This window comes from Phocoena phocoena, chromosome 5 (genome assembly GCF_963924675.1).
Source record: "Phocoena phocoena chromosome 5, mPhoPho1.1, whole genome shotgun sequence".
Classification (NCBI taxonomy): Eukaryota; Metazoa; Chordata; class Mammalia; order Artiodactyla; family Phocoenidae; genus Phocoena; species Phocoena phocoena.
In genome coordinates, this window is record NC_089223.1 from 124,376,708 (window position 1) to 124,392,054 (window position 15,347).

Consider the following 15,347-nt stretch of genomic DNA (forward strand, 5'->3'; position numbering starts at 1 on the left):
TTTAGTATCTTGACTGTCTGTTCTTTGTGTGTATGTGTTAAATGAATGCCAAGTGGTATGTCTTATCAAGAAACAACAGTCATAATGTTATATGTCAGTTATACCTCAGTAAAAAATAAACAATAGTGACTACTGAAAGATCTATGAAAAATTATATAGATTTCATTTATTTTATATTAGCATCAGTTAAGTTTATCTATCTCAATGATGAATCTAATTTCAAAAATTTCATAGTTATATATATTATTACATGTCATATTAAAATGCATATACTTCACTTATTACCAAAATGTATACTATATTGATACCTATGTAGCATAATCTACAATTGTAACTTTTTGCTTTAATATGAACATTGCCAATGTCCGTAATTAATTTGTTGACACTCTTGAGTTTTGGACTTTTTTGTTTGGTTGGTTGTTTTTGAGAAGTTTTTCATCAGACAGCATTTTTAATCTACTTAAATCTAATTGTCATTTTTTGTTTTGTTTCCTTTTCAAGGATCCTCTTATAGAATATAAAATAAGTGTACTCATTAAAGTTTAAAATATAACTGTCCCTTTTAATCACTGACTTCAAAAATTTTGAAACTATATTATCAAGCCCTACACTAAAAGGGAGAGGCATATCAATCACAGAATATAAGAAACAGTAGAATGCTAACTAATCAAAGTAGAAAGAGTGAACAAAATAGATATTCATCATTTGGTAGCTATCACAGGAGTAGCTGATATACATAAGAATCACTAATGGATGCTAAAGCCAGTGGGTAAAAGTTTATGAGGTACAGCACATTAGAAAATATTGAAATATCACCCCACAAAATATTAGTCAAATACAAAAGGGAAAATAGTGCATTTATATTGGAGAAAAGGGATGGATAGCAACTAGATTAGGTAATAAAAGTTAATATCACAAGTAGTGAGACAGTGACGTCATGTGCCTCATGGTGGGATACACTGAGAAGAGCCCTGTGTCATTTCTGTGATATTCCTGCCAAGAAAGCATGGCCTGAGTCTGTTTGTGAAGAAGCATCAGAGAATCCCAGGTTGAGAGCACCTGATAGAACGAAATAATTACATTCCTCAAGACTATCAAGGACATGAAAGACAAGGAAAGATTTAGGAACAAATCAAAGATAATTTATGAGCCCTGATAGCTAAGTGCAGCATATGTTTCTGGATAGGACCCTGGGCAAGAAAGGAAAAAGAGATACTGCTGAGACAGTTGGTAAAATTTGAATGATAACATATCAACGTTGATTTCTTGATTGGGAGAAGTGTATGAAGATGATGTAGGAGATTTTGTTTGGGAGAGAGAGAGAGAGAGAACAAATGCAGTACTGTATTAGTTTGAGACTCTAAATCATGGTATTACTTTTGCAGAAGAATTTTTTGTACTCAGGAGTTCTTTGTACTTAGAACTTATAAGTTTTTTGTACCATATGGCAAATTGTATGCAAATTTTAAACTATTTCAAAACATAGATAAAAATAATGAAGGAAATTAAAAATAATAAACAAAAAATAATGAAAAATTCAACCATTCATTCTGTCTCGTGAGATTTGGAATACGATTACACCATTATTGATCTGGATACTTGGCAAACAGAATATCTTTGAACTTTGTTTCATATTTTTATCTTTCCCATGCAGATGAAAAGGATGTAATTTTTTGCCACATATGTAACGCCGTTCAGAATTTGGCTCTAGAGCATAGTGATTAGCTGGAAGGCCCACTGGAATTTAAGGAAGAGTCAGGTCATCTCTCTCCCAAGATAGAACTCAGTAAAATGAGGCTGACTGAAGCTCAGTAGCTGAGTTCATTTGTTTATCAAATATTGGCTGACTGATGCCTGACCTCTTGGAACTAGCTGAGTACCCTGGCTGACTGGTTGGCTGAACTCCTGGTCTCTCTTCCCTCAACCCTCCCCACCAACTCCTGCTTCTGCCTTTGCTCGTTTTGCTGGTTGGCTGCCCTTCCTGAGGCTACAGAGATGTTGCCAAAAGATTGAGAGCACCAGTAATGATAATAAAATTGACTCAATACAGGCAGAGATCTCAGATAAAAACAAGAAAAGCTCAAAGTAAAAATGCATTACTGGACACGGAAATGTGTAGCAGCAAATCATTTTGATTGTTTAAACTAGTTGACCATGTTCCAATTACTATGAAGTAGGACGGCAGTGGCATAATTTCATATATAAGCCTTTTTTGGCCAAAGACTTATTGCTTTAAACCCAGTAGTAAATTAACAAACTGTAGTAAGAGTAGAATAGAGAGGTAAGAAAAGATTTTAAATGTAAGAGGTAGTTTGTAGGTCTAGGCACTATGCTAGGCTTTTGAAATAGTCTTAGCCTTAGATATCCTTTATATAGTGAGGGGACTAAGGGCCATAAGAAAAGAGCCCATGGGACTTCCCTGGTGGCGCAGTGGTTAAGAATCCGCCTGCCAATGCAGGGGACGTGGGTTTGAGCCCTGGTCCAGGAAGATCCCACATGCCGGGGAGCAACTAAGCCCGCACACCACAACTACTGAAGCCTGCACACCTAGAGCCCATGCTCCGCAACAAGAGAAGCCACTGCAATGAGAAGCCCACGCACCACAATGAACAGCAGCCCCCACTTGCCACAACTAGAGAAAGCCCGCACGCAGCAATAAAGACCCAGCACAGCCAAAAATAAATTAATTAGTTAATTAAAAGAAAAAAAAGGAAAGAAGCCAAATTGTGCTTGGGGTGTGTCAGACTGCACACAGACACACAACTTGGCAAACTGAACTCTCCTGAAAAAAATCTATTTACGATACAGTTCATATTGGACTAATGTGTTGCTACCGATCCCATTCAATCCTAAACACATTTACCTTCCAAGCTGAATGAACAATTAGTTATGCTTTCTACTTCATCCACTTCATGAGATTCTCAATCTTTTTATACAATTCTTAGTTATTCAACATCATATGACTACCCTCATTAATAGTATACAACTATGTGTTTGTGATGGGGGTAAGAATCAGGGTATTCCACATAATAGGTGCCTTATTACCTTGCCTAAATGGATATTTCACATTTTCTTTTCCTTAAACATTTACGTAGTTGCTTATCTGCTGGAAGTACAAGTTATTGTGATAATAAATGACAATGTAATTGATCATCCTTTCCTAATGACATATGCATTTTAATAAGTTTATTGAAAAACTCAAAGAGATTGCAGTTGTTATAAGCATTGTAATCATTCTAAGCATCTGGGTTCAAATGAACAGCAAAAGAAGTTATTTTCAGACAGGGAGTCGCCTTAAATCAAAATACGTCAGCCATACCAGCTACTTTGAATGAAAAACAATCCAGACACTTGTTTGGCAAACTGGTTCATCAAGGATGAGAAAGAGAGGTCTCCTGAAGTGGACTGCGAAAATCAGGAAACTTCTTTGAAGTCACAGATTTATGTGTTAAGGTTGTAATACATTCTATATTATATCTACATTAAAATATTCACTCTTTTGTAAAGTTAACACTCTAGAAGATGTAACATAATTACCCAGTACTTCTCCTAACCTACCACTCACTGTGCCACCAGCTAAGTTCACACTCCACTTTGAGAAGAGGAACTTTCTACAAAAAAGGAGGGTTAAAGTAATTAGGAAATATTTGAAGAGCTAATGTGATTTAGCACTTACTCAATCACATTATCTAAGGGACAACCTTTCTGCTTCTGCATAAAGTCTTCCTTTTTACTTATTTATGATCAGAAGGCCATAAAATTTTAGTGTATGTGTGTGTTATGTATGCAAATGTACCTCTCCCAGTAGTGAATTTGACTTGATCCACCCAATTCCATTTTACACCAAATACTTGACTTTGTCAGACCTAGAGAAAGCTAAATAATTCAGTTTATGTCATGAAACAGAAAAATAAGAAACAGAAAAATAATCTGTATCCATCAGTATTGAGGATGTTCTAAATACTAAATGCTCTCAGAATGAAGAATGGTTTACTTCTTCCCCAGTTTTGTAGAAAACTTACCTTTCTGAATTATTAATAAACACTGGATAAAGGCATTGCTGAATTAAAGAATCATTCAATAGATCTGAGTAGAAGTGTAATACAAATCACAGAAAACAGATCAACCAAAATAGCAAGTTTAGAAAATTAAAACTGCAGGTTTTAGTATCGCTTGCATATATGACTGTACCATACACATACAGCTATTTTCAACAACCAGTTGTAATAACTATTAACATAAGGAACTGAGCCAGGAAAAGTAAAGTAATATTTTTTATATAGTCCAAGAATTTGAAAGATACAACATTCCACACAAACCATTTCCAATGATTTCTTAATTGTTGCAAAACAAAAAAAATGTCATTCTTAAGTTGTACAGTGTTCCTAAAGTTATTAGTCAATATTATTCAGTGTAAATCCCTGTAATCGTCCTCAAAAAGGGTATGAATATTTTGGATAGCTAATACTTAAAATTGATCAGTGTGGCCAGCTAAAGGGAATAACTTGTGAGAAGGGTGGGAGATGCTCTTTCTACCCTGTTTAGGAAGGCTCTAGTACAGAACTATGTAAATCAATCAAAACTGTGAAAAGATATGGGTAAAATTATCTGATTCACATTGCAATATAAAAATGCTATATGAGACCTATACTGGGTCTAAAATTTCCCTGGTAATTTATAGAGACAGTAATGAGTGGACTGTCTAGAGAATACTTTGGCTGTGTCCAAATCAGTTTGCAAATGGTCTCAGTAAAGATGAAAGAATGAACACAGTGACAAGGGCAAGATGTTCACAGAAGCAAAGATTTTATTCCAGAAAAAGAAATAAAATGTCAGTGGTTGTCAGTAATCACTAAATGGAGTTTTCAAACTGAGTTCAATGTTAGTCATATGATTTTGATACATTCACTCTATAGTACTTTGATTTCTTAACATAACTTAATGTTCTTCAATGTTTTAGCTATTCCTAGGAATACTATGAAAGGGAAATACATATTGGACACTCTTTATGTCATTTCCTGATTTCACACCTGATTTTCTAGTATTGTTTTGATTCTATTCTTAGAAGAGAACCAAAACCGTGAGACATTCTGAGCCTTATTTTTTTAATTAGTGAAACACTTGGTAAGTCAAATGAAGTTTCCTCTTATGTTGTTTACTTTAGCAAAGATATTCACTGGTAGAAGAAGCTTGGATATCCACAGTCAAAATATATGGAATGACTCCAGTGAAAGGAAGAAAAGTACAACAGTATTAGTACTATTTCAGGTAGGAAGTTAATTTTATCTAGTCTTTGGTAAAATTGAATACATGGGATAAATAATTTTTTAAAAGAAATGTATTTCATTATTTAACTGGAGATTCTGTGGCGTAAGAATCCAGGAATTTGTAAGATGTTATTCACAGCTCACATTCTCTACCTATCAGTTAGGCAAGTCTTTACGAGGTTGATGAGCAAATAGCCGATTAAAACTCAAGTTATATAACAAATGTATATATTCACAGCTTTGTAACATTAAGGATAAAATTTAGTTTTACAAGTAAGGTTTTCTCAATCACTTAAAAAAAAAAAACCTCCCTAGACTCATGAGCCCATAACTGAAGCACTTTATAGAAAATGAGCACCTCATAAGAATGAGGGGTTTGTTTTTTATCAGCAGAAAAATAAAAGAACAAAATATATTCAGTTAGCAGTCTAGAGTTCAGTATAAACTTGGGCACTAAGAGTATTACCCTGGCTGAAAAAAGGGATTTTTTGGAACTTCATAAAAGATGGTCAGGTGCAGCCGTGTGTACCTGAATGTGAAAAGAATTACAAGTGTTGTGGGATAGTAGGTGGTATTCCAAAAATGTAAATCAAGTGGCCAAGAATGTGTTTTAATATTTTTAATAGCCCTCGGCTTGTAATAAAGTTTTGAAGGGTGTGAGGGCTTTTTAAAAAATATATATGAAATTTTGCTCTTTAAATTCAAAGTCAGAGGCTTCCCTGGTGGTGCAGTGGTCAAAAATCCACCTACCGATGCAGGGGACACAGGTTTGAGCTCTCATCCAGGAAGATCCCACATGCCACAGAGCAACTAAGTCCATGTGACACAACTATTGAACCTGTGCTCTAGAGCCCACGAGCCACAACTACTGAGTCCACATGCCACAACTACTGAAGCCTGCACACCTAGAGCCCGTGCTCCACAACAAGAGAAGCCACTGCAATGAGAAGCCTGTGCACTGCAACAAAGAGTAGCCCCTGCTTGCCACAACTAGAGAAAGCCCACACACAGCAACAAAGACCCAATGTAGCAAAAATGAATAAAATAAATTTATTAAAAAATAAACTTTTTTTTTATAATCAAAGTCAGTCACTGTAATTTAATATGTAATGGCAGTGGTAGGGTTTGAAAACTGATTATTTTTTGTGACCTTTGGGGAAGATATTTTCAGTTATTAGCAGTGTATAATATTGCTTACCCTTTCTCTCATTAACACATTCCATAAAAAATGCAAAATGGAGACTCCTATTAATATCTAATATGATAAATTAAAATTTTCTTACCAATTTTTTCCACAATCAAAATACCAGAATTTTTAGAACCTGCTTAAAATGTAAATACCAAAATTAAATATATTGAAGTACCAAGAGTTAATATTTCTATCTATGCTAAAAAACTATCCCAACATTCTAAAAGAAATCTTTTGGAGAATTTCTATAATATTACCTATAGTAGAGAGATGTGACTTTTGGTGATCCACTGAAATTTCTATTCCTTATTATTCATATATGGAATAAGAACTAAAAGAGTATGCCACAGTCATAAAAGTATTTTGCAAATACAAAACAATGTGAAAACTAATGTAAAAATTATATTTTCAAGTCATTTTTCGGTTTTAAAAATATGTGTTTAATCCACCAAAGCTCAAAACTCATAATATTTGTTTAGTTCAAAGCTTTAGTCAATGTTCAAGTTCTAACACATGAATTAATTCAAAATTAGTATATGCATATTTAATATTGATGTATAAATTAACATCTATCCACAACTGCTTGATTTCAAACATCTAAAAAGCTATATCTATGTGTAAAACTATAAAACAAGGCTTTTTTCTTTTTGGTATGGGTTAACATTGTCTATTAGGGAAAAGAAAAAAAGAATAAAATATCAATAAGGTAGAGATTATGAACATGATGGCAATATCATCACGAAATGTTATTTCTATATAAAGCTCTATAATAGTGCCTATAATTTTATCTTGCTTTCTTTTTAATTAAAATGGCAGTTTTTTCCTTATTTGTATATTTTCTTTGTCATATTTAAGCTTTTTTCTCCCAATAAAACTTATTTTGATTTGACTTTGTAGGATTCAGAAAATCTAAAAGTCAGATTAAATGTTTTACTTGGGGAAAAAAACCCCTACAATTTTAAGAATAGAGAATCTATATGTCATCCCATCATAGTAGTTGTCCATTAGAATATCTTTGAAACCACATGATCATCTCAATAGATGCAGAAAAAGCTTCTGACAAAATTCGACACCCATTTATGGTAAAAAAAAAAAAAAAACTCTCCAGAAAGTGGTCATAGATGGAACTTACCTCAATGTAATAATGGCCATATACAACAAACCCACAGCAAACATCATTCTCAATGGTGAAAAACTGAAAGCATTTCCTCTAAGATCAGGAACAAGACAAGGATGTCCACTCTCACCACCATTGTTCAACATAGTTTTGGAAGTTTTAGCCACAGCAATCAGAGAAGAAAAAGAAATAAAAGGAATACAAATTGGAAAAGAAGAAGTAAAACTGTCACTGTTTGTACATGACATGATACTATACATAGAGAATCCTAAAGATGCCACCAGAAAACTATTAGAGCTTATCAATGAATTTAGTAAAGTTGCAGGAGTTAATACACAGAAATCTCTTTCATTCCTATACACTAACAACAAAAGATAAGAAAGAGAAATTAAGGAAATGATCACATTTACCACTGCAAAAACAACAAAAAATAGAATACCTAGGAATAAATCTACCTAAGGAGGCAAAAAGACCTGTACTCAGAAAACTATAAGACACTGATGAAAGAAATCAAAGACTACACTAACAGATGGAGAGCTATACCATGTTCTTGGATTGGAAGAATCAATATTGTGAAAATGACTATACTACCCAAAGCAATCTACAGATTCAATGTAGTCCCTATCAAATTACCAAGGGCATTTTTCACAGAATTAGAACAAAAAAATTATACAATTTGTATGGAAACACAAAAGACCCTGAATAGCCAAAGCAATCTTGAGAAACAAAAATGGAGCTGGGAAAATCAGTCTCCTTGACTTCAGACTATGCTACAAAGCTACAGTAATCAATACATTATGGTCCTGGCACAAAAACGGAAATATGAATAAATGCAACAGGATAAAAAGCCCAGAGATAAACCCACACACATATGGTCACCTAATCTATGACAAAGGAGGCAAGAATATACTATGGAAAAAAAACACAGTCTCTTCAATAAGTGGTGCTGGCAAAACGGGACAGCTACATGTAAAAGAGTGAAATTAGAATGCTCCCTAACACCATACACAAAAATAAACTCAAAATGGATTAAAGACCCAAATATAAGGCAGACACTATAAAACTCCTAGAGGAAAACAGGCAGAACACTCTTTGACATATATCTCAGCAAGATCTTTTTTGACCCAGCTCCAAGAGTAATGAAATTAAAAACAAAAATAAACAAATGGGACCTAATTAAACTTAAAGCTTTTGCACAGCAAAGGAAACCACAAACAAGATGAAAAGACAACCCTCAGAATGGGAGAAATATTTTGCAAACAAAGCAACTGACAAGGGATCAATCTCCAAAATATACAAATAGCTCATGCAGTTCAATATGAAAAAAACAAACAACACAATCCAAAAATGGGCAGAAGACCTAAATAGACATTTCTCCAAAGAAGACATACAGATGGCCAACAAACACATGAAAAGATGCTCAACATCACTAATTATTAGAGAAATGCAAAATCAAAACTATACTGAGGTATCACCTCACACCAGTCAGAATGGTCATCATCAAAAAATCTACATACAGTAAATGCTGGAGAGGGTGTGGAGAAAAGGAAACCCTCTTATGCTGTTGGTGGGAATGTAAATTGATACAGCCACTATGGAGAACAGTATGGAGGTTCCTTAAAAAACTAGAAATAGAGCTACCATGTGACCCAGCAATCCCAATCCTGCACACATACCTGGAGAAAACCATAATTCAAAAAGACACAATGTACCACAATGTTCATTGCAGCACTATTTACAACAGCTAGGACATGGAAACAATCTAAATGTCCATCAACAGAAGAATGGATAAAGAAGATGGGGCACATATATACAATGGAATATTATTCAGCCATAAAAAGGAATGAAACTGTGCCATTTGCAGAGATGTGGATGGACCTAGAGACTGTCATACAGAATAAAGTAAGTCAGAAAGAAGAAAAACAAATATCGTATAATATCTCTTATATGTGGAATCTAGAAAAATGACACAGATGAACTTAATTGCAAAGCAGAAATAGAGACACAGATGTAGAGTATGGACATATGGATACCGGGGTGGGCAGAGGGGGAAGGGGGACTGGGATGAATTGGGAGATTGGGATTGATATATATACACTACTATGTATAAAAGAGATAACTAATGAGAAACTACTGTATAGCACAGGGAACTCTATTCAGTGCTCTGTGGTGACTAAATGGGAAGGAAATCCAAAAAAGAGGGGATATATGCTTATGTGTAACTGATTCACTTTGCTGTACAGCAGAAACTAACACAACATTATAAAGCAACTATACTCCAATGAATATTAATAATAAAAAAGAATATCTCTGAAGCAGTAAAATGAGGTGCTACTATCTTTTGCTAAAGACATGTATGCTAGAGATACATATGCTAAACAATATGCTCTTTTTTTTTCTTTAAAATTAGTAGTCTAACTGATTACTTTTTCAAAATGAACTCAAAGCCGCCTGACTTATGACTCCAATTATGGCCCGTTTAAAATAAACAATTTATTGACTACACAGAAGATTTATAGTCAAATCAGTGGAAGGACACCACATGGTAATATTAATGTTTGGAGATGTGCATTTCTCTTCAAATTTTTTGAATTTCATGTTAAATAAAGTGAGAGACTAAGAATCCCACAACTGACACTCGAGAATCACGTAATATAATAGAGTTTTGTTTTGCTTTGTTTTGTTGTATGACCTTAGGTACTTAGTAGTCATAACATTGAAGTATATAAAACCAAGATTTATGTCTTGATAGGAAAAAGTAAGAAGACAGATCTTCAAGAAAATGTACTTGCTGTCACAGCTTAGGTCAACTTAGAAAGCAATTGTGAATATGGTTCTATGGAGGTGTCATTGAAGCAACTTGAAAACAGAATTAGTCACTGAATGCTAAGCATCATTCATTCATTCATTTATTCATTCAATCCTTTATTCAATGGGTAAATTTTCAGTGCTACCAAGTGCTTGCTTCTATACGATGCAATATTTATACAGCAGTCACAAAGAGATAACTGTCTCTGCCATCCAGGCCTTCACAGTCTAATAAGGGAGACAGATATTAAAGAAATAATGCTACAAATAAGTATACAATTACTATTGTAAGCAAGACTGTAGGGGAAGATATTGACTGCTATGAAAGAATATAGACAGGGAACCTAAACAATTTGCCTAATCTTCAGCTAATGGTTCAAGGAAGGCCATGCTAAGGAAACAGCATTCAAGCTAGGGCAAGACAGAAAAGTAGAAGGTAGTCAGATAACACTAGAGGAGGAAGAACTTCAGGAAAATAATAACTTAAGAAAAAGCACAAGGAGCTTGAAATCCTTAAGCAACCTCAAGAAGATGAGTGGGATACTAAGATGTAAAGCACAGGATACTGGAGGTTGGCAGTAAAGCAGAAAGTAAACCTGGAGAGAGAAAGAGAAAAAAATAAGGAGGGAGCATGAAATTATGCACAGTCCTGTAGGACCTGTTAGGGATTTTGAGTCAAAAGTAACTATTGCCAGATTTTCAGAGGGGATGAAGTTATATTTGCATTTGAAATAAATCATTCTGTTTGTTCTGCAGAGAATGGATTATAGACAGAGATTGTGAAGCAGAAGGGAGACTAATTAGTAATCTCTGTAGTACTCAGGCTATAAGTCATACTGGCCAAGAGTAATAGCGTCAGCAGAGAGAAGGAATTTGAGACACATTATGTGTGTAGACTTGTTAGGACTTGCTAACTTAATAGACATGAGGAAAAAGAGAAAATGGGGCCAAGACTGAACCCATCCCAGTATAAATGAAGTTGTTTGTTAATACAGGAGATGGTGAAGGAGAAGCATATCTGAAGTAGAAAATCACTGACTTTTTGACATGCTCAGATTGAGACTGCAATGGATCGAATGATTGTGCCTCCCCAAAATTCATATGTTGACATCCTAATCCTCAATGTGATGCTATTAGGAAGTGGAGACTTTGGGAGGTAATTAGGTCATGAAGGTAGAGCCCTTTTGAATGAGATTAGCGCCTTCAACAAAGGGACCCCAGGGAACTCTCTCAACCCTTTGGCCATGTGAGAATACAAGAAGACAGCAGTCTGCAACACAGAAAAGGGCCTAGGACCTGTACTCCAAGAATTTGAGTAATGATGGAGAGAAAACAAAACATGATATAGCTAATAAAGAAAGCAGCATTGTGAGAAATAATCTGCTCAGGGTGAGGAAGATTTGATGAGGGAGGAGCTAGCAAGGAAAGAAGGCCAGGAGTTCAAAACTACAAGGAATCAAAGAAGAAGGAGAATTGTTGGATTAAAGTCCTGAGAAAAAGCTCAAAGCCTAGGTGAAGAAACTTCCTTGTGAAAGAGAAGGGAAACATCTTACTCTGCATCAGAAAGGAAAGAAGAGATAAAATGGAGGTTTTAGAGTGATTTCACACCCAGTAAAAATTATTTCCTTATTGGCTTCAGAAACAAGACTGTTTGACCTAGGAATGGGTAATAAAAGGGCTCAAGTGGGGAATGGGTGGGATTTTTAACAGATAGTATAGAAAATGCAAAGGGTGAGTAAAATAGCCATCAAGCATCACTGAAGGAAAAAAAATGGGGCTGGAAATCTGTATTAAAATCAGTCAGACCAATCTGGTTACCTCTTCCTAATATTCCCAATCTACTCCTCAAAATCTCCTAGACAATACCATATTGTTCAGCATTCGCTTCTTGCAAATGTTTATTCAAGTTTTGATATTCACTTTTTTAGGTCTAAGCTTTTTTAAGGCTTTATTTTTAGAGCACTTTTAGATTCACAGCATATTGAACAGATGGTACAGAGATTTCCCATATACTCCCGTCCCTCACATACGCATAGCCCCCTCTATCATTAACATGTTTGTACTATGGTGGATACATGTCGTTATAAATTTGTTCAAGTGCATAGAGTGTACACCAAGGGCAAAACAATGAAAACTAAAGACTTCGGGTGATAATGATATGTCAATGTAAGTACATTAATTGTAACAAAGCTTTTAGCTTTTTAAAGGCAAATTATTTCTAAAATACTCTCTCACTGACATATGATGGACTATGCCTCTACCTCCCACCCCTATCCTAGACCTACTGAACCAGAAGCCTCAGGTCAGAGAGCCTGAGAAGTACCAGATGCATCTTTGACCAGACAATTATGAGAAACACATTTTATCCCAACAGGATTTTGTACAAGGGCCCCAAACTTCATTGCAACATATCTTGAAATGTCTAAGAAGGCCAGAATTATAAAACTGAAAATATTTCCTGTGGTTATAAATTCTGCGATTACCATCAAAGTATAAAGGGAAAACTTGATACACTATAACAATCACTGCTACAGGCAGCCTCTAAAGTTCTTTAGCAAATACCAGACAGAGCTCCAGTACTGGAGAGTCTTCACTCCCAATTTCCTTTTTCTTTACACTGGGCTGTGGCACAAATTCACAGCAAAGTTCTACCCTATGGTCAGGTATGTGCTGTAGTCACAGCAACTGCTTTATGCTAAGTGAGGTAAGTCAGACAAAGAAAAGTACACTATAATATCACTTATAGTGGAATCTGAAAGTCCAATCTATAAAAACAGACTAAGATGGTGGTTAGCAGGGGCTGGGGGGAGAGGGGATAGGATAGATGTTGTTTAAGGCTACAAACTCACAAGGAGTAGTAAGTCCTAGAGAGGTGCTAATTATCACTACAATGGCAATCATATTAAAACGTTTAAATGTGTCAAACTAACATGTTATACACCTTAAATTTACACAGTGTTATATGTCAAATATATTTCAATAAAATGTTTTTTAATGTTGGGAAACACATTTATAATTATAAACATAATGTGTACGGATGTAAGTATACCAAAGAATATTAAATACTTTTATTACATCTTTTCCTTTTAGCTTCTGAAAAACCCCTTTTTATATATTTGGATTTTGAAAAACCTAAAATATGGACGAATATATATACTTTCTCACGTGGTAATGTGGAATTCACACCCCTACTTCTAGTCTACTAATGATGTTTTTATGGTATTTTTTCAGCTGTCATGTGATTTATCGATGAAAATCACTAGCATCTGAAACCACTTACTGTCCACAGCATTTTTCAGTATGACTTCAGGTTACTGAGTTACTTTTTCAGGTAAATAAACCTAACGATGGAACCCATCTACACAAAATCTATTGCCACACTTAAGAAGTATAAAGATCCTACTTTAGCATGAACAACAGAAAATGGAAAGGAACATATCTAGAAAGAACAAATATGAAAAATAAGCAGTGTGGCTTTGAAGATTTTGTTTCATTGAATCCCATCAAATTCTGAATTCTTATGAAAATGACTAAAGTTTTTAAATATTAACATAAAACACACAAATAAAACTGCTGTTTATAATCTACATTGCATTATTTGAAATTATATTCATTCATTTTAAATTACAACTACAGAAAATTAATGTCCACATGTTTAGATAATTATCAATAATCAATGTCATTTCTTCAAGAATAAGGAAATCCAGGGTTCAGTTGTCTAAAATTCTAACCCATTTCTCTAGATATAATTCCCTAAATGATAAAGGACACACATATACATTCTAGAGGATACATCAATCAAATTTACAAATGCAACCAATTGGGTCTTCGGTCCCAAACTTCTTTGCTCTCTTCTCCCCTGCTGAACTAGGGAGAGCACAGGGGCTTGGAGAGAAGTCTCCATGTTCTTCATATATGATAAGAAGATAGTCATAGCTTAGCGTTGTGAGTATATCCTACAAGCCAGACCCTGCTTTAAGCACTTTTCATGTATTAATCTAATTTTCACAACTTTAAGAGACCCATTTTGCAGATGATAAAATTAAGGCTCAGAGGAATATAGTAACTTGCTCGAGATAACCTATCAGTTGTGATAGAGCTAGGATTTACATCCAGGCAGTTCAATTCCAGAGACCACATTCTTAACTATTATACCCCACTGTTTCTCTCCAGATAATTAGCCTAAGGCTGGGAGAGAAGGAACACAAAGCAATTCAAAGGAAGAAGTGTCAAGAATGCATTTCATAGAGAAAAGGGTACTTGAAACTCATAGCTCCTTTCTCTGAAAGTCCTATTCTCTAGCACCAGGGCCCAGTTAGAGCATGTTAGACCTTCCACTCCTTGGGAATAGATAGAGTGGAAAGGAATAAAAGGAGATGCTCCATTATTCCATCTGTAAGGCATAATTTAAATCCAGTACTCCACGATATTTTCTCTAGTTACCAAAAATGGGCTTAATAAATTAGGTCTTTGGCCATCTAGAATAGCCTACCTCAAAGGAGAAAATTAGCTGAGGTTCAAAACTGTTTTCCTTTCAAACATTTGCCACTGTTCCTATGAACCAGCACTTCAAATTCTCATGGACGTTTGTAAATGTCCTTTTTATTTTTTTAATAATCTTTTTTTTTTTTTTTTTTGCGGTGCGCGGGCCTCTCACAGTTGTGGCCTCTCCCGTTGCGGAGCACAGGCTCCAGATGCTAAGGCTCAGCGGCCATGGCTCACAGGCCCAGCCGCTCCGCGGCATGTGGGATCTTCCCAGACCGGGACACGAACCTGTGTCCCCTGCATCAGCAGGCTGACTCTCAACCACTGCGCCACCAGGGAAGCCCTGTACATGTCCTTTTGATCTTATTCTTTAAAAGCACTGCCATTCAGAGTCATATGAGAGGGTGTGGAAAAAAACAATCAAGAATATTGATCCTGTCTTTATTTTAAAATTTTACATATAATTCATCAGGATTTTTTT